Source organism: Macaca nemestrina, chromosome 12, assembly GCF_043159975.1.
Source record: "Macaca nemestrina isolate mMacNem1 chromosome 12, mMacNem.hap1, whole genome shotgun sequence".
Lineage (NCBI taxonomy): Eukaryota > Metazoa > Chordata > Mammalia > Primates > Cercopithecidae > Macaca > Macaca nemestrina.
Window position 1 is genome coordinate 94,502,388 of NC_092136.1, and position 26,286 is coordinate 94,528,673.

Genomic DNA, 26,286 nt, shown 5'->3' on the forward strand with positions numbered 1-26,286 from the left:
TCCACCACAGTGGTGATATTGAGACCATGCCCTCCCCAGGCTGCTTCTAGCCCATTACTGAGCACAGGAGAGGTAACAGATCTGGGTTGTTTCTGCCCAACGTGGGACTCCACTATTAAACAGTTTCGGGTAGGTAATATACTGTGTTTAGCTCTGTGTCCCCACCCAAAGCTTATGTTGAATTGTAATCCCCACGTGTTAGAGGAGTGGCCTGGTGAGAGGTGATTAAACCATGAGGGTGGAATGCCCCCTTGCTGTTTTCATGATAGTGAGTGAGTTCTTATGATATCTGGTTGTTTGAAAATATGTAGCAATTCCCCCTTCTCTCTCTCTGTCTCCTGCTGCCATGTGAAGATGTGCTTGCCCCCTTTTTGACCTTCTGCTATGATTGTAAGTTTTTTGAGGCCTCCCCAGCCATGTGGAACTGTGAGTCAATTAAATCTCTTTTCTTTTTCTTGATAAATTACCCAGTCTCAGGTAGTTCTTTATAGTGTTAAGAATGGACTAATACAGTAGGGGAATCCACTTTGTCTTGACCAAGGTTTTCTAAGAACTGCACTAAAGATCTGAGCTTTTTCTACTGATCCTCTTTCCTTCCCACTCTCCTTTCATGTATTTCAGATTAGCACTGAGGTCTTAAGGCCCTCCCTAGTCACTCCCACTTCCTCTCACCACAGGTGTTTCTCCCAGTAACTCTTCTGAATGCTTCCTATCCATGAGCATGGAATGTTCTTCCATTTGTTTGTCCTCTTTTTATTTCATTGAGCAGTGGTTTGTAGTTCTCCTTGAAGAGGCCCTTCACATCCCTTGTAAGTTGGATTCCTAGGTATTTTATTCTCTTTGAAGCAACTGTGAATGGGAGTTCACTCATGATTTGGTTCTCTGTTTATCTGTTATTGCTGTATAGGAATGCTTGTGATTTTTGCATATTGATTTTGTATCCTGAGACTTTGCTGAAGTTGCTTATCAGCTTGAGGAGATTTTGGGCTGAGACGATGGGGCTTTCTAAATATACAATCATGTCATCTGCAAACAGGGACAATCTGACTTCCTCTTTTCCTAATTGAATACCCTTTATTTCTTTCTCCTGCCTGATTGCCTGGCCAGAACTTCCAACACTATGTTGAATAGGAGTGGTAACAGAGGGTATCCCTGTCTTGTGCCAGTTTTCAAAGGGAATGCTTCCAGTTTTTGCCCATTCAGTATGATATTGGCTGTGGGTTTGCCATAAATAGCTCTTATTATTTTGAGATATATCCTGTCAATACCTAGTTTATTGAGAGTTTTTAGCATGAAGGGCTGTTGAATTTTGTCAAAGGCCTTTTCTGCATCTATTGAGATAATCATGTGGTTTTTATCTTTGGTTCTGTTTGTATGATGGATTACGTTTATTGATTTGCGTATGTAGAACCAGCCTTGCATCCCAGGGATGAAGCCGACTTGATTGTGGTAGATATGCTTTTTGATGTGCTATTGGATTCGGTTTGCCAGTATTTTATTGATGATTTTTGCATCAATGTTCATCAGAGATATTGGTCTAAAATTCTCTTTTTTGTTGTGTCTCTGTCAGGCTTTGGTATCAGGATGATGCTGGCCTCATAAAACGAGTTAGGGAGGATTCCCTCTTTTTCTATTGATTGAAATAGTTTCAGAAGGAACGGTACAAGCTCCTCTTTGTACCTCTGGTAGAATTCAGCTGTGAATCTATCTGGTCCTGGACTGTTTTTGGTTGTTAGACTATTAATTATTGCCTCAATTGCAGAGCCTGTTATTGGTCTATTCAGGGATTCAACTTCTTCCTGGTTTAGTTTTGGGAGGGTGTATGTGTCCAGGAATTTATCCATTTCTTCTAGATTTTCTAGTTTATTTGCGTAGTGGTGTTTATAGTATTCTCTGATGGTGGTTTGTATGTCTGTGGGATTGGTGGTGATATCACCTTTATCATTCTTTATTATGTCTATTTGATTCTTCTCTCTTTTCTTCTTTATTAGTCTTGCTAGGGGTCTATCAATTTTGTTGATCTTTCCAAAAAACCAGCTCCTGGATTCATTGATTTTTTGAAGGGTTTTTTGTGTCTCTATCTCCTTCAGTTCTGATCTGATTTTAGTTATTTCTTGCCTTCTGCTGACTTTTGAATGTGTTTGCTCTTGCTTCTCTAGTTCTTTTAATTTTGATGTTAGGTTGTTGATTTTAGATCTTTCCTGCCTTCTCTTGTGGGCATTTAGTGCTATAAATTTCCCTCTACAGACTGCTTTAAATATGTCCCAGAGATTCTGATATGTTGTGTTTTTGTTCTCATTGATTTTAAAGAATATCTTTATTTCTGCCTTCATTTTGTTATATACCCAGTAGTCATTTAGGAGCGAGTTGCTCAGTTTTCATGTAGTTGTGAGTTTTGAGTTTCTTAATCCTCAGTTCTAATTTGATTGCACTGTGGTCTAAGAGACAGTTTGTTATAATTTCTGCTCTTTGCATTTGCTGAGGAGTGCTTTACTTCCAACCATGTGGTCAATTTTGCAATAAGTGCAATGTGGTGCTGAGAAGAATGTATATTCTGTTGATTTGAGGTGGAGAGTTCTGTAGATGTCTATTAGGTCCACTTTGTGTAGAGCTGAGTTCAAGTCCTGGATATCCTTGTTAACTTTCTGTCTCGTTGACAGAATGGGGTGTTAAAATCTCCCATTATTATTGTGTGGGAGTCTAAGTCTCTTTGTAGGTCTCTAAGGACTTGCTTTTTGAATCTGGGTGCTCCTGTATTGGATGCATATATATTTAGGATAGTTAGCTCTTCTTGTTGAATTGATCCCTTTACTATTATGTAATGGCCTTCTTTTTCTCTTTTGATCTTTGTTGGTTTAAAGTCTGTTTTATCAGAGACTAGGATTGCAACCCTTGCTGTTTTTTTTTTTTCCATTTGCTTGGTACATCTTCCTCCATCCCTTTATTTTGAGCCTATGTGTGTCTCTGCACGTGAGATGGGTCTCCTGAATACAGCACACTGATGGGTCTTGACTCTTTATCCGATTTGCCAGTCTGTGTCTTTTAATTGGAGCATTTAGCCCATTTACATTTGAGGTTAATATTGTTATGTGTGAATTTGATCCTGTCATTATGATGTTAGCAGGTTATTTTGCTCATTTGTTGATGCAGTTTCTTCCTAGCATCAATGGTCTTAACAATTCGGCATGTTTTTGCAGTGGCTGGTACTGGTTGTTCCTTTCCATGTTTAGTGCTTCCTTCAGGAGTTCTTGAAAGGCAGGCCTGGTGTTGACAAAATCTCTCAGCATTTGCTTGTCTGTAAAGGATTTTATTTCTCCTTCACTTATGAAGCTTAGTTTGGCTGGATATGTAATTCTGAGTTGAAAATTCTCTTCTTTTAGAGTGTCGAATATTGGCCCCCACTCTCTTCTGGCTTGTAGAGTTTCTGCCAAGAGATCCACTGTTAGTCTGATGGGCTTCCCTTTGTGGGTAACCTGACCATTCTCTCTGGCTGCCCTTAACATTTTTTCCTTCATTTCAACTTTGGTGAATCTGACAATTATGTGTCTTGGAAGTGCTCTTCTCCAGGAGTATCTTTGTGGCATTCTCTGTATTTCCTGAATTTGAATGTTGGCCTGCCTTGCTAGGTGCAGGAAGTTCTCCTGGATAATATCCTGAAGAGTGTTTTCCAACTTGGTTCCATTCTCCCCATCACTTTCAGGTACACCAATAGACGTAGATTTGGTCTTTTCACATAGTCCCATATTTCTTGGAGGCTTTGCTCATTTCTTTTTACTCTTGTTTCTCTAAGCTTCTCTTCTTGCTTCATTTCATTCATTTGATCTTCAATCACTGATACCCTTTCTTCCACTTGATTGAATTGGTTACTGAAGCTTGTGCATGCATCACATAGTTCTCATGCCATGGTTTTCAGCTCCATCAAGTCATTTAAGGTCTTATCTATGCTGTTTATTCTAGTTGGCCATAATCTAATCTTTTTTCAAGGTTTTTAGCTTCTTTGTGATGGGTTCAAACATCCTCCTTTAACTCAGAGAAGTTTGTTATTACCGATTGTCTGAAGCCTACTTCTGTCAACTCATCAAAGTCATTCTCCATCCAGGTTTATTCCATTGCTGGCGAGGAGCTGTGTTCCTTTGGAGGAGAACAGGTACTCTGATTTTTAGAATTTTCAGTTTTTCTGCTCTGGTTTCTTCCCATCTTTGTCATTTTATCTACCTTTGGTCTTTGATAATGGTGACGTACACATGGGGTTTTTGTGTGGATGTCCTTTCTGTTTGTTACTTTTCCTTCTAATAGGACCCTCAGCTGCAGGTCTGTTGGAGTTTGCTGGAGGTCCACTCCAGACCCTGTTTGCCTGGGTATCACCAGCAGAGGCTATGGAACAGTGAATACTGCAGAACAGCAAATGTTGCTGCCTGATCCTTCCTCTGGAAGCTTCATCTCAGAGGGGCACCTGGGTGTATGACGTGTCAGTCGGCCCCTACTAGGAGGAGTCTCCCAGTTAGGCTACTCAGGGGTCAGGTACCCACATGAGGAGGCAGTCTGTCCATTCTCAGATCTCAAACTCCGTGCTGGGAGAACCACTACTCTCTTCAAAGCTGTCAGACAGGGACGTTTAAGTCTGCAGAAGTTTCTGCTGCCTTTTGTTCAGCTATGCCCTGTCCCCAGAGGTGGAGTCTACAGAGGCAGGCAGGCTTCCTTGAGCTGTGGTGGGCTCCACCCAGTAAGAGCTTCCCAGCCACTTTTTTTACCTAATCAAGCCCCAGCAATGGTGGATGCCCCTTCCCCAGCCTCACTGCCACCTTGCAGTTGGATCTCGGACTACTGTGTTAGCAGTGAGCAAGGCTCTTTGGGTGTGGGGCCCTCCGAGCCAGGCGTGGGATATAATCTCCTGGTGTGCCATTTGCTAAGACCACTGGGAAAGTGCAGTATTAGGGTGGGAGTGTCCCGATTTTCCAGGTAACGTCTGTCACAGCTTTCCTTGGCTAGGAAAGGGAATTCCCCAACCCCTTGCACTTCTCAGGTGAGGCAATGCCCCACCCTGCTTCAGCTCACACTCTGTGGGCTGCACCCACTGTCCAACAAGTCCCAGTGAGATGAACCCGGTACCTCAGTCGGAAATGCAGAAATCACCCGCCTCCTGCATCACTCACGCTGGGAGCTGTAGACTGGAGCTGTTCCTATTTGGCTATCTTGGAACCACCCTCGGGATTTTCTTTTCTATTGCATTGTCAAGCTGCAAATTTTTCAAACGTTTATTCTCTGTCTTCCTTTCAAAACTGAATGCCTTTAGCAGCACCCAAGTCACCTCTTGAATGCTTTGCTGCTTAGAAATTTATTCCACCAGATACCCTAAATCATGTATCTCAAGTTCAAAGTTCCAGAAATTTCAAGGGCAGGGGAAAATGCCACCAGTCTCTTTGCTAAAACATAACAAGAGTCACCTTTACTGTAGTTCCCAACAAGTCCCTCATTTCCATCTGAGACCACCTCAGCCTGGACCTTATTGTCCATATGCTATCAGCATTTTGGGCAGAGCCATTCAACAAGTCTCTAGGGAGTTCCAAACCTTCTCACATTTTCCTCTCTTCTTCTGACCCTTCCAAACTGTTCCAACCTCTGCCTGTTACCCAGTTCCAAAGCTGCTTCCACATTTTTGGGTATCTTTTCATAGCACCCCACTTCTGATACCAATTTACTGTATTAGTCCATTTTCACACTGCTGATAAAGACATACTCGAGACTGGGCAATTTACAAAAGAAAGAGGTTTAACTGGACTTACAGTTGCATGTGGCTGGGGAGGCCTCACAATCATGGTGGAAGGCAAGGAGAAGCAAGTCATGTCTTACATGGATGGCAGCAGGCAGAGAGAGCTTGTGCAGGGGAACTTCTCTTTTTATAACTGTCAGATCTCATGAGACTCATTCATTGTCACAACAACAGCATGGGAAAGACTTGTACCCATGATTCAATTACCCCCGCTGGGTCTCTCTCACAATACATTGCAATTCAAGATAAGATTTGGGTGGGGACACAGCCAAACCATATCACTGGGTTTTGAGTTAACAATTTCCTTTAGGAAAATTTACCCTTAAATCTTTCTAACACACTTCAAGATATCAGACATGAAATGTAAACAACTTTTAAGAGCTGTTATCAAAAGCTGTATGTTGCACTGTTAACCTGTATGTTGCACTTTCATCTGACCCAGGGCCACTGGCCAAGAATGATCCAACAGCTCCTACTGGAAGATAAGGAAAGGACTTATTTGAAGGGACAGAGGATGAGGAGGACTGAAGAATTTATGACTGAAATCAATATCTTTCCAATTTATTGGGAAAGCTTTTTTCAAAAAATCATTGACTTTAAAATTATAAAAAGAATAGATGTATATTATGGAATATTTGAAAGGCATAGAAAAGTGTAAAGAGACATAGAAAAATATCACCAACACAGCTGCTACACAGAAGTATATACTGTCAACACTTTAATAATTATTTTTCTTTTTTTTTTTTTTTGAGACGGAGTCTTTTTTTTTTGAGACGGAGTCTTAGATTTGAGAAATATTAATTATTTATTGTTTTAATTTCATTTAACTTTGTAAACCTATCTATATTACATTTTAGTGTAAAGTGAGAATCTAACCTATTTTTTCGAAGTAATTATGGAGAAAAAATTGGTGGACTAAAAAAGAAAGTAGAAATTCTAAAAATGAAAAAATATTTGAAGTAAAAATTTCAATAGATTTGTTAAGCAGTAAACTAAAAACAGATGAACAGAAAATTAGTAAATTGGAAGGCAGACTTTAGGAAATCACTTAGAATGCAGTAGATAGACATTGAGTGTAAAAGTAGACACCCACCACAGATTTGGTAGGTGTTCCTGATAGAGAAAATACCAAGAATGAGATAGGAATCAATTCTTAAATAGACAATGCTTAAAAGTGTTCCAACATTGAAACATACATTCTTACAATGAAAAAAAAAATCACAAGTAGAATAAATAAGAATTTTCATACCTAATACATTGTAATAACGTTGCATAACATCAAATATAAAGGGAAAAGCTTAAGATTTCAAGGAAGAAATGCAGACTTGCCAACTCCCTGCAAAGAAGAAATTACACTGACTGTAGGCTTAACGTTATAAGAAAAGATAAGAAAAAATGAAATAATATCTTTAAAGTCCTGAGAGGAAAGAATAATGAAGCTAGAACTTTATATGAAGCTAAGTGAGTGATAAATTTTTTTTTTTTTTTTTGAGGCAGAGTCTTACTCTGTCACCCAGGCTGGAGTGCAGTGGCACAATCTCGGCTCACTGCAAGCTCCGCCTCCCGGGTTCACGCCATTTTCCTGCCTCAGCCTCCTGAGTAGCTGGGACTACAGGTGCCCGCCACCACACCCCGCTTTTTTTTTTTTTTTTTTTTTGTATTTTTAGTAGAGACGGGGTTTCACGGTGTTAGCCAGGATGATCTCAATCTCCTGACCTCGTGATCCACTCGCCTTGGCCTCTCAAAGTGCTGGGATTACAGGCATGAGCCACTGTGCGCAGCTGAGTGAGTGATAAATTTAAAAGTTCAAATATAATAAGAGTTTACTGCGCACAGCCCTTGCTGAAAGAACTACTAAAGAGTGTAGTAGAACAAAAAATAAACCCATTGAATAAAGGATGGGTGAGCAAAGAAACCACTAAATGTGTTGCAAATGTAAATTGTATTGGCTGTTTAAAAAATATTTTTTCAGGCCGGGCGCAGTGGCTCATGCCTGTAATACCAGCACTTTGGGAGGCCGAGGCAGGCGGATCACGAGGTCAGGCGATCAGGACCATCCTGGCTAACATGGTGAAACTCCGTCTCTACTAAAAATACAAAAAATTAGCTGGGCGTGGTGGTGGGTGCCTGTAGTCCCAGCTATTCATGAGGCTGAGGCAGGAGAATGGCATGAACCCTGAAGGCGGAGGCTGCAGTGAGCCGAGATCAGGTCACTGTACTCCAGCCTGGGCGACAGTGTGAGGCTCTGTCTCAAAAAAAAAAAACATATATATATATATATATTTTTTTACATGTTAAGAAAATTTAGAAATCAGCATGGGCAATACAAGTACATAACACAAGCAAGATGATAGCATTTATAGGGAAGCTAAAGTGAGCTCAAGTCTTTATGTTGTTAGAAAGGAGATTAGAGATTCTAATTTCACATTTGATTAGAATATAATAAAGTTAAATATGTATGTGATTATTTTCTAAAAGAATAAAGACATTATCTATAACTTTGAATTCAGTGAAAGGAAAAAAAGAGGATAAGGATTGTTGAAAGAATAACTTTAGACAAATTAACTGTAACAAAGTTTGTTTGAACAAAGAATGTATCTGGCAGCACTCAGAACCAGAAGAGATTCACAGAGCTCCACCCAGCAGTGTAAGCAGCCAGGTTTTATAGGCCAAATATGGAAGCAAAGTTGAGAAATCACCTGATCAGCTAGGCTTTTGCCTTATCTGGCATGAGCTGACTCATGATTAGCTGTGATTGGCTGAAGCTCAGCTGCTTACGATTGGCTGATACTCTGCTATATTTATTACAAAAATATACAGTTGACCCCTGAAAAATGTGAGGTTTGGAGCTTGAACTTCTCACACAATTGAAAGTTCCCATATAAATTGTGACTCCCCCAAAAGTTAACTAACAGCCTACTCTTGACCAGAAGCCTTACGAATAACAAAGTCTTTTAACATGTATGTTGTTTGCTATATGTACTATATACTGTATTCTTACAATAAAGTAAGCTAGAGAAGAGAAAATGTTAAGAAAATCATAAGGAAGAGAAAAATATGGTTACTGTTCATAAAGTGGAAGTGGATCATTATAAGCTCTTTATCCTTGTCATCTTCATGCTGAGTAGGCTGAGAAGGAAGGAAGAGGAGGGGTTGGTGGTGTTTTCTCAGGAGTGGCGGAAGTGGAAGAAAATCCATGTTTAATTGGACCCACTCAGTTCAAACCCTTGCTGCTCAAGAGTCAACTGTAGTTAGGTTGTGGTTTCTTACACAGGAACTCGAAGTACACAGACAGCCTCAGGCTAATGGACTGCTTATTTGATTTAACAGGATGCTATCAATTCAATAGAGGAAAAGAAAAGAGAAGAGGAGGAGCAAAGAAAAAAGAATATGATAAATAGAAAATACCAAATAAGATGATAGATACACACTTACAAATATAATCAATGTTAATAAATGTAAAATATTAATTTCACTTATTATTGGAGACTGAGAGTGAATCTAAAAATCTATATATTGTATATAAGAGACTCACCTAAAATGAAAAACATAGAAAGTTTGTAAGTAAAAAAATAGGAAAAGATATACAGTTGAGCATCAAACAACTTTTTTGAGTTGTATGGATCCACTTATATGCAAATTATTTCAAACAAACGCAGACTGAAGATACAGTATTCTCAGGATGTGAAGCCTATGTATACAGAGGGCCAACTTTTTGTATTCACAGATTCTGCAGGGCCAACTGTGAGACTTGAGTATGCTTGGATTTCAGAATATGTGGGGGTCCTGGAACCAATTCTACACATATTCCAGGGATGACTGTACTTTGAATTAACAGCTAAAATAAAGCTGGGATAGCAGTATCAAACAAAATTGAATTTAAGGGTGAAAGTAAGGACATTATATATTTATAAAGGTAGCAAAAACAAAGCCCCAGAAAATATAGCAATCATGAATTATTGCACATGTTTTAACTATAGCTTTGAAACACAAAAGTAAAACTGCAAGAATTACAAAGAGAAACTTACCAACTTTTTAAATCCACAAGTAAACAGGGAGACTTTAATATGTATGACTTACAAATTGGCCAAAAAGACATGATGATTAGAAATTACGTAGATTTGAAAAAGCTGTTAGCAAACATGATTTAATGGGCACAAAGCAATTTTCTACAAATTCCAAATAATTGGTACTATATAGACACATTGAAGGAAAAAGTTTATGGCTTCAAATAAATCACACTGGACATTTTTTAAAATGAGAAAAGAACATTAAATAATAAAAAACTTGTAGGGTAAAGTTAAACTGATATTTACAAGGAAATTTGCATTGTTAAATGTGCATACTAGAAAACAAAAGAAGACTGAAAATTATTTAACCAAGCAACTAACTGAAAGATGCTACAGACCAATAGGAAAAAACCCAAAGGGAAAAAAAGGACATAACAATAATATATCAATGAAAAATAATACGAATTTTAAAACCCAAGAGAAATTATGGGAAAAGGAACAAAATCTGATTTTTTTTGTTTAGTTTTTTTGTAGAAATTTTCAAATATGGATAAAAGTAGAGAACAGTACAACGAACCCAATTTACACTGTTTCAGTAATTACCATACTATGACCAATCTTCATATATACTCTCAGCACTCTTCTTTATTATTTTATAGCAAATCCTAGGCCTCTTATAACTAAAATCTGGTTTTCTAAGGGTAAAAACTCAGAACGGTTTTAGCGAGATTCATGACTTGAAAAAGAGAAGGCACAAATAAAACAATGTTAGGAATAAAAAAAAAAGGTGCAGTAAAGACTTCAAAATATCATGTGAATACTATGACACCCTTACGCCGATAATTTTAAAAATTTTAAATGAAGGTATAATTTTCTAGAAATATGTAAATTAACAAAAATTGCCCAAGAGAAAATAGAAAAACTTACTATAGTGCGGTAGTTAATAGCATAGATTCTACAACCAGAACTCTTACTGCCTCGGTTCAGTTTTGGCTCTGCTTCTTTGCCTCAGTTTCCTCAAATGAAAAATAGTAATAATAATTTTACCCAGCTTATAAGACTGTTGTATTGATTAGATTAGTAGTAATTGTAGAAATGCTTAATTAGAAGGAAGCCTGACATAGTATAGGTGTATCCTATTGCAAATAACAAAATAACAAGAGATTACATCAGTAGTCAACAATGACCTTCCTCAAAAGAAAACAGAGCCAGAGAGATTTGCAGCTGTTTTACTATAGTCAAAGAACAGATAATTGGCCGGGCGCGGTGGCTCAAGCCTGTAATCCCAGCACTTTGGGAGGCCGAGACGGGCGGATCACGAGGTCAGGAGATCGAGACCATCCTGGCTAACACGGTGAAACCCCGTCTCTACTAAAAATACAAAAAACTAGCCGGGCGAGGTGGCAGGCACCTGTAGTCCCAGCTACTCAGGAGACTGAGGCAGGAGAATGGCATAAACCTGGGAGGCGGAGCTTGCAGTGAGCTGAGATCCGGCCACTGTACTCCAACCTGGGCGGCAGAGCAAGACTCCGTCTCAAAAAAAAAAAAAAAAAAAAAAAAGAACAGATAATTCCCATCTTATACAAGCTGTTCCAGATAACAGACAAAGCCAAAGCCATTCAACTTATTTTATGAGACAATATAATTTAATTCCAAAACCAGTAAAGACAGTATAAAAAAGAAAACTACATGCCAAGTCACTTGTAAACATCAATATAAAAAAAACTAAGTAGAACATTAGGAAATTCAGTTTAGCAGCATAGAAAAATAGGTTTTAAATAAGACTAAGCATGGTTTATTCCAGGAATGCACAGGTTTAACTTTAGAAAATGTATCAATGTAATTTACCACATAGCAGATTAAAAGCCAATCCATATAATTACTGTAACAGGTACAGATCAAGAATTCAGAAAAGTTTAGTGCTCATTTGTGATGTAAAAAGACAATTTCTAACAAAGTATAAATAATAGGAAACTTGATTATCTTTGGCATAAAAAAAGACATCTCACAAAAACCTACATTATATAACAAATTTTATTATGTATCATCGACTAAGTGTTTAGAAGTTTTTCCCAGAAAGTCAGAAACAAGTCAAAGATATCCTTTATCACAGCTATTATTAATACTATGCTAGAGATTCTAGCCAATAAAGCAATGGAGATACAGCAATAAAAAAAGAGAGAAAATTATCATTATGTCTTCATGGTATGGTGTCTATAAAATCTAAGAGATCCTTCAGAACTAATAAAATTATTCAACAGTTAAATCATATAAAACTGCCTTCAAAAATCAATAGCATTCCCAACAACCCAGTATTTCCACAGAACTTGAAAAAAATCTAATTTACCAATAAAAATAATTGGAAGCCTAAGCGTAAATAAAACAAAACATTCGTAAAAATTTTTTTGCTAAGGAAATTTCAAAACTTGATTGAAGAACATATAAGAAGGTCTTAATAAATGGACAGGTGAACTGTGCTCATGAACAGGAAGATTCAATATGGTAAAGATGGCAATCCTCCCCCAAATGCATCTATAATTTCAATGCAATTCCAATATAAATCCTAACATGGTTTCCCATAAAATTTTATAAATGTTTTAAAATTTATTTGGCAGAACAAAAGTCCAAAAATATCTGATACATCTCCAAAAAAGAATAACAAGAAAGGGTTGCTTATTCTACTGGGTATCAGAGTTTATTATGAAGCTAATTAAGTAAAACTGTGGTTTTGGTTGAGTCATAGATAAAAGCTCAGGTGAACAGATTAAAATCCCAGAAACAAATCACTGCATATATGAACCTGTCATTTAGTAGAACTGGCGTTACAGTTGAAAGGATGAACTAGGCTGGGCGCGGTGGCTCGCGCCTGTAATCCCAGCACTTTGGGAGGCTGGGGTGGGTGAATCATGAGGTCAGGAGATCGAGACCATCCTGGCTAACATGGTGAAACTCCGTCTCTACTAAAAATACAAAAACTTAGCCGGGCATGGTGGCGGGTGCCTGTAGTCCCAGCTACTCGGGAGGCGGAGGCAGAAGAAAGGTGTGAACCTGGGAGGTGGAGCTTGCAGTGAGCCAAGATTGCGCCACTGCAATCCAGCCTGGGCAACAGAGCAAGACTCCCTCAAAAAAAAAAAAAAAAAAAAGAAAGTATGAACTATTTAATAAAAGATGCTGGGATAGCTGGGCTTCATGTAGAAAGAAAATTAGACCCCCAGCTCACATGAAAAACAAAAAGAGACTTTATGTAGCTTAAAGACTTAAACATGACAAAAAAAAATTGCAACAACTAGAATATAGGGAATATCTTTAAGATATTACAATAGGGGAAAATTTCTTAAGCAATATAGAAAAAAGTATAAATTATACAGGAAAAGACTGATGACTTTGTCAAAATGTAAACTTCTGAATGACAAATGAGACAGTAGTAATGCTAAAAGACAAACTGTAGGCTAAAACAGTATATGTGTAGCACATACAACAGGAGAAGGATGGTTAACCCAAATATGCAAAAACAAAAACCAAAAAACATTTGTTAGTGATAAAAACAGACAAAAACACCCGGTAGCAAAAGGGCCCAAGAGTAATTCACTAGCAAATATCTAAGATGATACTCAACTTCACCAGTAGTAATAAGGCAAATTAAAAATAAAATACCAATGAGATTTCATTTCACTCTTATAAGTTTGGAAAAAATTAAACTATCTATCAGCAATAACTGTTGTTGAGAATGCAGAGAAACAAACTCTTAAATATTGCACTAGGAGCATGAACTGGTTCAATCATATCTGGAAGCCCATATCCTACAAACCAGCATTTCTACCTTGAGGTTTGTACTTTAGAGAATTTCTTGCACCTGTCTATAAGAAGGAAATGGATAAACTATACTGTAGGCATACTATAGAATACCATATAGCAATGAAAAGAAATGAACTGGCTCAGACTATGTAGACCTACATGAATAGTTATCAAAAAAAAAAAAGTTAAGGGAAAAAAAAATCAAGTTAAAGAATGATGGGTACACGATGCTGTCACTGAAACCAAATGGGGTCTGTTTGTCCACATGCAGTGGAAAGCCAACACCAAAGCACTGGGTTTTTGCTGTGAGAAAGGTTTATTGCAAGTCCACTGGCCACATGAGAGGAGGAAATGCTCAAATCTGTCTCCCTGAGCTGGGGGTGGGTCAGATTTTAAAATGGGTAATAAGGCATGATCTGGTTGAATCTGGTGGTGAGGTGAGGCCAGGACCATGCTCTGGCTGGATCCTGCCATGTGGTGTCCGCTGCTTCTTAATTCAGTCCTGCTCCTCCATCCCAGCATTTAGGTTCTCTGTGTGGTTGTGCATTTGGTTTATCTCGGCATGCTCAGATTATGTACCCTTTAACCTGGGGGTCGATGGCAACCGAAAAACAACTCACAACTTTGTCACATAAAAGTTGAACCAGCTGGTCTGATGTGATTACAATGTCATTCATGGACAAAAATTAAAATACATATAAATACCACATATTTCCCTGGTTTTAGAGGTGTATGTGTACACGTATATAAAAGGAAAAAATGGAAATGGAAGATTGCACACTAAATTCATGACAATGGTTGCATCTATGAGGCAGGGAGGGTTGTGAATTATAGGTAAGGATGCTCAATAAAGGCAATTTGACTATAATCTCATTAGTTTTTTTTTTTAATGAATCAAATACAAAAACGATAACTGTCAATACTGGGTTGATGATATTTGCATCTTTGTCTTATTATTCTTTTATTTTTTTGTGTAATTTAAAATTTTACCAAACTTAAAATTATAATTGAAACAAAAACTGACAACTCCAATCTAACCATGAGAAAATATCAGAAAAATATCAGCTTAAGGAAAGTCTACAAAACACCTGACCAGTACTCCCCGAAACTGTCAAGGTCAAGAAAAACAAGAAAAGACTGAGAAACTGTCACAGCCAAGATAGGCCTAGGGAGACGTGATAATTAAATATAATAAGATATCTTGGATCCAATCTTGGAATAGGAAAAGAGCAATGGATAATAATTCAGGAAATCTGAATGAGGTATGGATTTTTGATAACAATAACATAAATAGTAGTACATTAACTGTTACAAAGGCACCGTACTAATGTAAGACATTAATAATAGGGAAAACTGGGTGTAGGGTATATGCGAATTCTTTGTCCTATCTTTGTAACTTTTCTTTAAATCTAAAATTATTGTAAGATAAAAAAGTGTATGTAAAAAACGGAATAGGTATAGTATTCTTCCAATTTTGTGCGAGTGTGTGTGAGTGTACACAAAAAGACAAGCAGAATATTTCTCAAAAATATCAATATTAGGTCTACACGGTAGAAGTAGGGGTAGCTTTTGTTTCTCTTTCATTCTTTTATTTTTCAAATTCCTGCCTTCTAATATACGACAAATGTGATATACTGATACATTTTAGCTACCAGAAACATTATCAAGACCTTGTTTCTATCAGCACACGGGAATTATGGGTCCCATTCTCCTAACACTCATTTCCTATATTTGCCTGGGATGCTTGCTAAAACTGCAAAACTCTAAGTTCTATACTAAGAATTTCCAGGGAAGAAGCTTGAGAATTTATTTTTTAACAGGCGTCCAGGTGATTTTTGTGTGTGTGTCTGGTGGCTGTTCAGAAAAGTTTAGGAAACTGACTCAGCTAATTCTCACTTAAAGCTCAGCTCAGTGTCAGCTCTGCTGTCAAGCCTTCTCTGCCCATCTCAGGCACTTAGAATCTCCTTTCCGTTTGTCCTCCCTGTACCACACACAACTCCATTCCTGCTCTTCTAACAATGCAGTATAGTTTTTTCTACATTTTTCTCTCTGGCTGTTTTGCATATCTTTGTGATCTCATTGAACAATAGCACCTGGTAAGCCCTGAATATCCATTATTTAGATAAATGCATGGAAGCTTAGATAGTCAGATGGGCTGCTTTTAAATAAATGGGGTGATTCTAAGAATTTCATCAGCATCTATCTTCGAGCCCCTCAATAAGGGCATCCCTGGTTGCTTTACAATGGGTAGCATCAGCCTCTTTTAATATCTCTTTAGAATGAAGCATAGGAATATTCAATTTATTCCAAAATATATTGCTTTAGGCTTGGATAATGGTCAGAAAAACTGGAAGTGTAAATATATATTTGAATCATCTGGGAATCTATTGAAACCCAAACTTGCATTTGATGAGTAGTGCTTACCCTGGGCCAACCCACTCAGTGCTTGAGCTGTGCTATCTAAAATGGAGGCTCTAATCACATGTGGCCTTTGAAGGCTACATTTAAAGTAATTGAAATAAATCCAGTTCCTCAGTCATACATTTCAAGTACTCAAAGGCCACATGTAGTGGCTACTGTATTGGAAAGTGCAGACATAGAACATTTCCATCATCACAGAAAGTTCTATAGGAGAGTGCTGAGCTAGATGATTCCTCTTTATCCTTTGAATCAGATAGTTCTCTTATTTAAGGCTTCCCTCATTCCTCCAATCCATGTTCTGTTTGGTTCACAGTGACAGAAATGTCCTGGGCACCAGGGATTCAGAGACAAAGAAAATGTCATTGCTGTCCTGGAACAGCTTAAAGCAGGGACTTTCAACCGCGATGATTTTGCTGCCTTGGGGACATTTGGCAAAGACTTTTTATTGCCATTAACAGTGTGGGGTGTGTGTGTGTGTATCTGTGTCTGTGTCCGTGTGTGTTGTGTGTGTGTTGTGTGTATCTGGTGTGTGTGTGTGTATTACTGGCGCACAGAGGGCAGGGATCCTGGGTGGAGGTCAGGGATAATGCACAAGACGGCTACCCCTTCCTACCATCAAAACTTTGACCCAAAATGTCAATAATGCCAAAGCTGAGAAACCCTGGCTTGAAGCCTTGTTGGGGAGAGAGACACAGGAACAGAAAGTACCAAAGTCATGTGGAAAGTGAGCAGAGAGCAGGAGAGCACAGCCGTGGTACTGGGAGGATTCCCAAGCTGAGTCTGGAAGAAGCATGGCTAGTCACTCCTTCTATGATCTAATAACGCTTTGCCCATTCCTCTCTACAACACCTAAGGCTGTGATGTATTTTAACCATTAGTTTACACACACTTCTCTCCTGTGAGACTGTGAGTTCTTCAAGAGCAGGTACTGTGTTTAATGAAGTGTGCCCAGGACTTTGCTCAGTGACTGGATGACACAGTAGGAGTACAAGAAAGTTTGCATGGGTGAACCGTGATAAGTGGACATCATCTCTCTCACCTCTTCCCAAATCAAGGTTGAAGTACATCTTCATAAATCCTCACATGAATTATTTTGCTACCTCTTGAAGCATTTTCTAAAACACGGTGCAGCAATCTGTTGAGTGAATTTGTCACCAGAGCTTATGTTTTCTGAAAGAACCCTATCCTCAGGTAGTTGTTCCTAAGAGGCGAATTGTGGATTTAGTTCACATACCTTCGTGGCTTAAAATGCTCCACATACCTGTCTCCCAACAGCATCAATTCACCATGCAGTACAATATCAAGTCAGAACAGCCAATATTGAAAAGAGTGACAGTTTCCTGTCATGATGCAATGCACTTGGAGCCAGGGGACAGGGAGACAATAACCACAAGGAGAAGCGATGACAACCCTACTTTAATATAGTAGTTCCTTTTGAATTTTATAGACTTACCGGCTAATCTCTAGAATTTTGAAAAAATTCCTTAAGTGATGTGAGCAAATAACACTTTGCCTTGGGTTGGCCTTTTCCTTTCCCTTGAGGATTACACAAATATGTCAGTGTTGGAAATGATCCTTTGGCTTTGAACTATGTGAAGACTGCAGAAGGATTGGTTGGTAAGCAACCACATCCTGGGGTGAGAATCACACCCAGTTTATACCTCCCTGTACACACTTGCATAAAGCAACTATAAGACACACGAGAAATCTGGAAGCCAGTTCCTCATAAGAAAGAATTGGTAAGAGCTCTTAAGCAGCATCTGAGGTTTAATAACTCGCCCTGTCTGGGGCCATTTTTGTGTCTCACTTTCTTCTTAGCAGAACATGAGCATTACAGTCTGTGCTGGAACATTCCCTTCCTTCTTCCGGGCTTTTGATTACCCAGTCCTTCTTTACTTTCACTTCTTGCTCAAAGCAGCTCTTTCTCAGCCATTTCTAAAAAAAGTTTGTGAGATGCTGCAGGGCTGTGTCTCTAAATTGGGCCCTGTGTGCCTATATCCTCATTCTCTGCAGCTGCTGAATTCTTTCTGTGGGATCGGCCTTCTTCTAAGTGCTGGGGTGATGGGAACATAGTTGTAAACTGATTTTGACAGGAAGCATCACTTCCGGCTGGAAGCAAGTCCCTGGTTTATGCAGCACATGGTACTAACTGTGGAACACTGTTACACATGTCTCATTCCGCCCCCTCCACTGTTCATCAAAAGGCCTTACTGCTCAGTTGTGTACCAGATGATGTGGCATATGCACGTACTGGCCACTAATGACAAAGCCTGACACCATGCAGTGGACATCTCTTGGGACCCTATCCTCCCTTCTCTACATGATCACCATGGGTGGATTCCCAGCAGCCATGCTTGTAGCATGCATCCTGTTCTCTCTGGCTACAGACAACTACTCTACAGATGAGCAGACCGCCCAAGATTCCTTCTCTAAGAATTTAGAACTGGGAATGGAGGCAAGAAAGAGAGAGAGAGATACTGATTCTACCAGAGACAATGGGATGAGATGGCATGGTTGTTTCTGTTACACACACACACACACACACACACACACACACACACACACACACACACGAGACAGCCAGGTAGGAAGTCCTCCGACTGACCTGCACACTGGGAGGAATGCACGCTGGGGTGGAGCCTTGAGAGGTTCGCGCGGTTTCCAGTGGGGAGGAGCCTGCCGCCTTCTTCCTGGGTGGAACCTGGGATTCAGTTTGCCGGGCAGGAAGTGCACCAGCAGGACTCTGGCTTTCTGGAGAGTCTGTTTCTCCTTTTTTTTTTTCCTTTTCGCCCAATAAATACCATTTTTCTCACCCTTCAAAGTGTCTGCAAGCCTAGTATTTCATGGGTGTTTGACAAGGACCCCGTCTTTAGCTGAACTAAGGAGAAAGTCCTGCAACACACACATGGAGCTCAGCAAACGGAGGATGTAGTAGGTAGAGTTTTTAAATGGCCTCTATGATTTCTTTGCCTGGTATCCACACCTTTGTGTCATCCTCTCCCATTCAGTTGTGGGAGGGATATATAACTTGCTTCTGAAAAGTAGAATATAGTAAAGGTGAAGAAATCCTGCAGTTGACGTGAAGTTAATGAAAAGGGAGATATTCCTGGGTGGGTCTGACCTAATCAGGTGAGTTCTTGGAGACTGTCAAGTAAGAAAGAAGTAAGCCTAGAGTCAGAGACTCACTCTTTCCTGTTAGCCTTGAAGAGGCAAGATGCTTGAGTTCTACAGCTGCAAGGAAATCAATTCTGACAACGACCACATGTGCTTGGAAGACAACCTCACCGCCCCCCCATCCCCGCCCCTTGCCTCCTCGAGCCTCAGATGGGACGCTTGACCCTCCCTGATTATAGTCTGTGAGACACTGAACGTGGACCTGGTCTATGGGAGCTGTTTTAAGTTTTAAGCTATTAATTTTTGGTAATTTGTTATGCAACAAATGGCTGTGTTGTTTTTTATTCTAACCCCCTCTTCCCACCTCTCTCCTTTAAATAACAACCAGCATTTCAGGTCTGAGCTGTCATGACTCCAATCTGCTTGTCAAGATGGACTCTAAGAGGCCAGGTCAGCTATATTTCTTCTTCTTTTCCATCCTTCAGCCATGGCCTGAGCCTTTTCCTTCCCTGAAATCTAATGAGAATCACTCCTCAGCTGATTATCATGGACTAGATGGCTTGTCATTAAGAATGCCTCAGCCACAGGCAGTGGTGAGAAGAGAAGTGGAGGAGGGGGGTGTTTAGGAAATGTCTGGTCCTGAGGGCAGAAGCAGTTTTGAAGTTGTACCTGCTCTGACACAAAACTCAAGTGTGAGACTTACTGATGTGATTCTCTTCATTTCTTCATGGACGTAGGGCTCTCATGGGGAAATTAGGCAAAGATTCTGCTTTTGCAGGAAGAACTGTGGCTCCCTGCCCACATCCCTTCATTCAGCTCCCTCCTCGATTGGCCAGAATCCACCAAGTTGTCAGCACCAGCCGGTCCCTGGCTATTCAGAATGTGTCTGGAAACCATGAAGGCTAGGAGGCATGAGATCTGGGTGCTGGGGCTGGTGAGTCCTCTAGTAACCAACCCAATTGTAAAGAAGTAATAATATGTGGCATCTGCATAATGGTCTACAGCTTCCAACTTGCTTTAAGCTCTATTTATCCTGTGGGTCTCTCAACAGCCCTGGAAGAAAAGCAGTTGTCATCATTCCTGTTTTACAGATGAAGAAATTGAGGTCCAGATAAGTTAAATGACCTTCGTAAGATTACACAACTTAGTAAGTGGCAGAACTACGGCTGGAAGCCAGGTCCTTCCTCACAGCAAGTCCTGGCTCATTCATTCCTTTCCAAAGACTTGCTGAGCACCTTCTAGGTGCCAGATGCGGTGCCGGCTCCTGGGGACGTGGGAGTGAACAGGTCAGGCATGGTCCTGAACCATCAAGTAGACAACCAGAGAAATAACAAGTGAGTTAAAATGAGATTATGAAGGAGAGACGCAGGTTTCTACAATGGTTTAGTAGAGGGATCTCTAACCAAGTTTGGAGAGTTGAGAAAGTCTCTCTGAGGTAGTCACATCCATGTAAACTAAGATCTGAAATACAAAAGTTATTATCCAGGAGAGTGGCAGCAGGGAGAGCATTCCAGATGCAGGGAATAGCTTGGCACTTTTGTGGAAGAGAAAAATCTGTTAATGTGATCGTAGGGTGGAAAAAGGAGAAATGGAGCAAGATGAGGCTAGGGAGGCAGGCAGGGGCCAGAAAAGGAACTGCCTTAAAGCTCTGCTTAAAATTGTTTGCCATGATTTGAAAAGTAATGTGAAGCCTTGAAGGCTTTTAACCAGAAAAGTATCATACTTAGATTTGTATTTTTTTAAATATCACACTGGCTGCTGTTTAGGAAAGATGCAGGAGGCAGAGGAAGATAAGGGTAGAAAGTGGGCGATAAATCAGGAGCTGCTGCAACAGTCCCAGCAAAGGATAATGGTGAATGTAATGGCAGTGAGGATTTGGGGAACCAGGGGGGCCTCATGGCAGGTTGGATATGGTGGTGGTGAGGGAGGAGGGGTCACAGATTTCCATCCTCCCACGGGTGTTTGTTATCCCCCAGGCTTGGCTTCTTGTGTTTGCTTTCCTTCTTGCAGAACAAGGACAAAACCGGGCCCTTCTACACAGTAGCTGGAACACAAAGGAAGATCAGCCAAGTCTCAACATAATCTCATAAAAACTCTTCAAATATCCCATTGTGATGGATTCACACATCAGGAAAGCAGGTAAAATATTTCACCTTGATGGTCAGACTCTTTGAGGAAGACATCAAACTTTTCCCCAGAAAGGAAAAATAAATAACTTTTTAGACTATACAAAAGGGTCAATGTCATGTTACATAAGATGCTCAAACTCCTGTCTTGATGTTAACTCCACTGGTCTTACCATAGCTTCTGAACACCAAGACTGCGGCTGTTGACAGTGATAAGAGAATTATTTAGAATTAAAAAACAATTGTCCTTACATTTTCTCCTCGAAATTCTAGGGGAGACACAGCTTCCAAGTAAGCAGAGCCAAGGCACTATTGAGAGTGACATACTGGAAAGACAGGAATTAAGTGGCATTTAGCTCCTGTCTGTTGAAGAGTGGTGTAGTAGAAAATACTCAGGCTTTGGAATCTGAGCTGGGTTCAGATCCTGCTTCTCTCATTTATTAGCTGCATGTAGATAAGTATCCTAAATTGCTTTTTCTGTGTCACCAATGGCAATTTAAAAAACCTCTACCTCACAGGTTATTATAAAAAGTAAGACATACATTCAAGGCTAGCATAGTACTTGGCACAGAGGAAAAACATTTAACAGGTGTGAGAGACAATGTTGTCAATATATTATATGCAAGGAAAAATGTTTTTAGGTATTTTTTGACTCCTTGGTGTTGAATGAAAAATTCTTCACTGTTATTAGCAATAGTGGAGAAGATAATTTCAGTTTGCAATTGGAGGCTCATAAAACAAGTAACTGGATTTTCAAAAAAGTTAAATATTTGTTGAATCTACAATGCACTAATCATTTTGTAAGGTGATGTGAGAGACTTAAAGAGGCGTTAAGATACAAACATAGAGACTAGTAGGTGAGACATAAAAGCAAAGACCTAGGAAGGAAGTTCATCTAGGAAGGAAGCTCCTTAGATCTAGCTTGGCTGAGTTGCAAGGGAGGCTGGAGAAGGTAAGTGCTCTCATAAACAAGAATTGCTGTCTGGCAGGGCTGGCAGGGTCTAAATGATAAGATCTACTCTTCCCCTGTCCAAATGCAACCCCTAAAAGCCAGTTCAGAATAAATAAGGAAGAATACTTTTTTTCTGAGCAATTAAGAGTTGTTATGAAGTGGGTCAGAATAAAATATGGCAGCTTCAGGCTGTGTGCGATTACTGCTCTGATATTTATCAGCAAAGCAGAAGTCATTTGTCCTATTCTAAAATAAATAACTTGGCCGGGCATGGTGGCTCACGTGTGTAATCCCAGAACTTTTGGAGGCCAAGGCAGGTGGATCACCTGAGGTCAGAAGTTCGAGACCAGCCTGGCCAACGTGGTGAAACCCTGTCTCTACTAAAAATACAAAAATTAGCCAGGCATGGTGGTGGGGATCTGTAATCCCAGCTACTCAGGAGGCTGAGGCAGGAGAATCACTTAAACCAAGAAGGCGGAGGTTGCAATGAGTCGAGATTGCGCCACTGCACTCCAACCTGGGTGACAGAGCAAGACTGTGTCTCAAAAAATAAATATATGAATAAATAAAATAAATAACTCAATGAGTTTTCAACAACAACCAAAAAATAAGCTTGAGAAATAGCTTCCAGACAAACTTAGCCTGAGTAGACCCACCCTGAGAGATTTAAGGACTCTACTGAGGCAGGAGAATAGGGCCTGGAGGCAGGGAACATAAAGCCAATCCACACAGACTTCCTAGAACTAAATCAAACGAAAGCACCTCAGCAATGACAGGAATGTGAATGGTTTTGTAACTGCCCTTCGTCCTCTCCATTCATGCCGTTTCCACTTTGTAACTTCACTTTCATCCTCTCCATTTACATAGATCACACACCAAGTAACATCCTCTCCATTGACAGTGGGGCACATTCTGAGTAAATGACTGTGACTCCACTCTATTAGCTTCATTTACACAGAATATTTGCCAAGTAACCAACGGGAAACCTCTAGAGCATTGAAACCCCAGAAAATTCTGTAAGTGGGGCTCTTAAGCCTCTATGATTGGGCTGCTCCCACACTGTGGCATGTACTTTTATTCTCAATAAATCCCTGCTTTTGCTTTCCTTGCTTCATTTGTGCATTTTTGTCCAGTTCTTTGAGATGCCAAGAACCCGGACACCTTTGACTGGTAACATACATTTTGGCAAGCCAGCCTAGAGACAAGGTAGGCCCACAGTTTGGGATTTATTTTTCTTTCCCCTTTTACATACAGGGACATCTTTTTTTCTCTCTTTTTCCTTTCCAACTTGGGACCCTCCGTGGTCAGCACCTAAACACGGAGACAACTGCAAGTTTCCAGCCAGGGCCATCGGAGAGCGTGAAACTGAAAGGTTTCCTTGTGATGCGCCCGACCACCACTGCCCGGCTTGGGTGAGGGACCTTTTCCTTGGTTTCATTTTTCTGAGTCCTGTTCCTTTCTCCCTTTTATTGAGTTATTTTCCTTTTTCCTGTTTCGGTCTTTCGGCGACCGTTTCCTAGTAGCTCCCAGGTAACTGAGGACAGCTGGCCAGGGCCAGTCTCCGGTGCCTTCTGAAGGCCAAGGAACGAAAAGGGATGGCTGCCCTGCACAGAAGTGGGAAAGATTCTTTTCTACCTCTCCGCTTAGAGTTCCTCATCCCAACATATGACGCAATTGCTGTGGCAGCTCATCCAGGGTGAACTCACACATGTTTCAGACAACTTAAACCTTCTTTCCTCATGCCAAATCCTTCCCTTCCCCCGCTCAGCTGTCTAAGGACAAGATAGAGGGTTCAGATACGTCATAAATTGTCCGTGAGAATTAAGGAGGGAAATTAACAAAGGGGATTTATGCAGGAACTGATGTGTGGGTTTACTGCCCAAATTTAGAGAGTTAAAAGGTTGCTTTAAGTGGGATAGGAAATCCTCAAGGAAAAGTTCACAGTAGGTCCTCTGTGGAGGAGGGAACCATTCCAAAGTGGTGCCTGCACCCGTCTAAGGTTGGAGACGTGCAACAGACTAAGTCAGGCCCTCAAGGGGGAAAGCCGCCCTGGAGCCCAGGCTGGGCCATAATTTTTCCATGGGGAAAGCCCCGGGTAAAATTTGGGTCACCTAATAAACCCTCCACTTTTCAAAATCTTCTTCTCTTTTCCAGACCACTATGGGCAACTTCCCATCTATTCTACCTGGTGTCACTGTGGACAACTTCCTATCTATTCCACCGGATTCACTGCCTGGCTACATCCTCCACCACTGGGATGAATTTGACCTTGACAACCTAAAGAGAAGGCGTATGATTTTTTTACCACAATACTGTGTGACCCAATTATGAGCTGCCCAATCCGGAACAATGGGCAGTCAATGGTAGCCTTAATTATGATACCATCCTGTATCTAGACCTATTTTGCAAGAGGCAGGGCAAATGGTCAGAAGTCCCATATGTACAGGCCTTCATGACCCGATACAAAGACCTAAGAATCTAGGAAACTCCCAGAACCCATCCCCTGAAGGAAAGTTCTGGGGCAGAACTAGATATTATAGATGGACCCCCTTTTACAGGGGATACCTGTGTCTCAGAGTGAGCAGCAACTGTCCCCATATAACCCCTCGCCAAGTGCTCCTGAGGCTGAAACCCAGGAGCAAACATGGGGAACCCAACTAAGTCCCCCTCACACTCGGAGGGGGACACCGTATTCCACTCTCCCTCCAGCCCTGCTGCCTCTCAGGGAAATCGCAGGGGCTGAGGGGTCAATCCTAGTGTGGGTCCTCTTCTCTATAACTGATATACAACAATGTAAGGAAAAGCTAGGAAACTATTCTGAGGATTCCGGGAAGTTTGCAGATGGGCTCCAAACTTTGGCCTTAGCCTTTGATCTCTCATGGAGAGAGGTTCAATTCATTCTAGCAACCTGTTGCACCTCCTGGGAAAAGGAACAGTCTTTGAGGCTGCCCTCTGAGAAGTGGATGAATTATTCACCCCAAACCCTCAGGGCAGTCACCCAGGCTCAGCCACAGTTCCCACTAGGGATCCTAATTGAGACTACGAAACCCCCGCAGGAAGGAACAACTGGGTTAAATTTCTTGAGGCCCTTGGAAGAATGAGAAAGGGAATAAGGCAGTAAATTATGATAAAGTAAGGCAGATTACACAAGGCAGGGAGGAAAACCTAGCTGTGTTTTATGGCAGGCTGGGGAAGCCTTTAAAAAGTATACTAATCTGGACCCTTCCTCTCCTGAAGGCAAGATATTAACGGCACAACGTTTCGTTAGCCAATCCACACCAGACATTAGACATAAGCTGCAAAAGCTACACATGGGGCCACAAACTAACCAAAATCAGCTTCTTGATACTGCCTTCATGGTGTATAACAATTGTGACCTGGAGGAGGGAGAAGGGAAACAGAGTAAAGAAAAACGGCAAGCCAAAATTATGTTAGCCATCATTGGTGATGCCCTTAATGCACAAAGATTGTCCAAGGGAAACTCAAAGGGCCATAAGGATAATGCTAGCAAATGCTCTTGCTTCAAATGCAAGAAAAGCGGGATTGCGCACAGGAATGCACTAAGTCCCCGCCAGTCCCCTGCCGTCAATGCGAAAGCACCAGTTGGGACCCCTGGCACTGGAGAATTGACTGCCCTTGCTCCCACTAAGGGGCTCAGTCAGTCAAAACTCTGGTAGTGCACAAGGAGGAATCAGATGAAGACTGAAGGGGCCCGGGGCCTTCCTCACTGCCCCGTCTAGGAACATTGTAATTACTACTGAGGAACCCTGGGTAACTCTGGACATCATGGGCACCCATATTCAGTTTTTATATGATACCGAGGTGAATTGCTCTGTACTAACAGCTTATGCAGGCAAACTTTCCTCCCGGTCCATGAGTGATATGGGATGGAAGGGAAACCACAAATAAGATTCTTACTCCTTTAGTTTGTCAATTTGAGAAACAAATCTTCCAACAGGATTTTTAGTAGTACCAAGCTGCCCAGTCCCCCTGTTGGGAAGAGATATTATGGTGAAAATAGTGATACTACTACAATTTAAACATCACCTAGTGAAATTGCTAATAGTAAGAAATAAGGCAATGTCCCAGACCATGTCA

At 40.6% G+C, this 26,286-nt stretch overlaps 3 long non-coding RNA genes across 5 annotated transcripts in view; 2 read left to right on the top strand and 1 right to left on the bottom strand.

Annotated features, from left to right (window-relative positions):
• On the top strand, positions 1–20,313 carry LOC139357570 (uncharacterized). Its single transcript, XR_011611003.1, has 3 exons — positions 1–129; positions 19,499–19,560; positions 20,202–20,313. It is a non-coding gene; the product is annotated as an uncharacterized lncRNA (long non-coding RNA).
• LOC105484331 (uncharacterized) overlaps positions 1–26,286 on the bottom strand; it is a 167,535-nt gene that overhangs the window by 52,777 nt on the left and 88,472 nt on the right. The gene's annotated exons all lie outside the window — the stretch shown is intronic.
• LOC139357569 (uncharacterized) lies at positions 20,312–24,475 on the top strand. Its single transcript, XR_011611002.1, has 3 exons — positions 20,312–20,444; positions 21,121–21,249; positions 24,343–24,475. It is a non-coding gene; the product is annotated as an uncharacterized lncRNA (long non-coding RNA).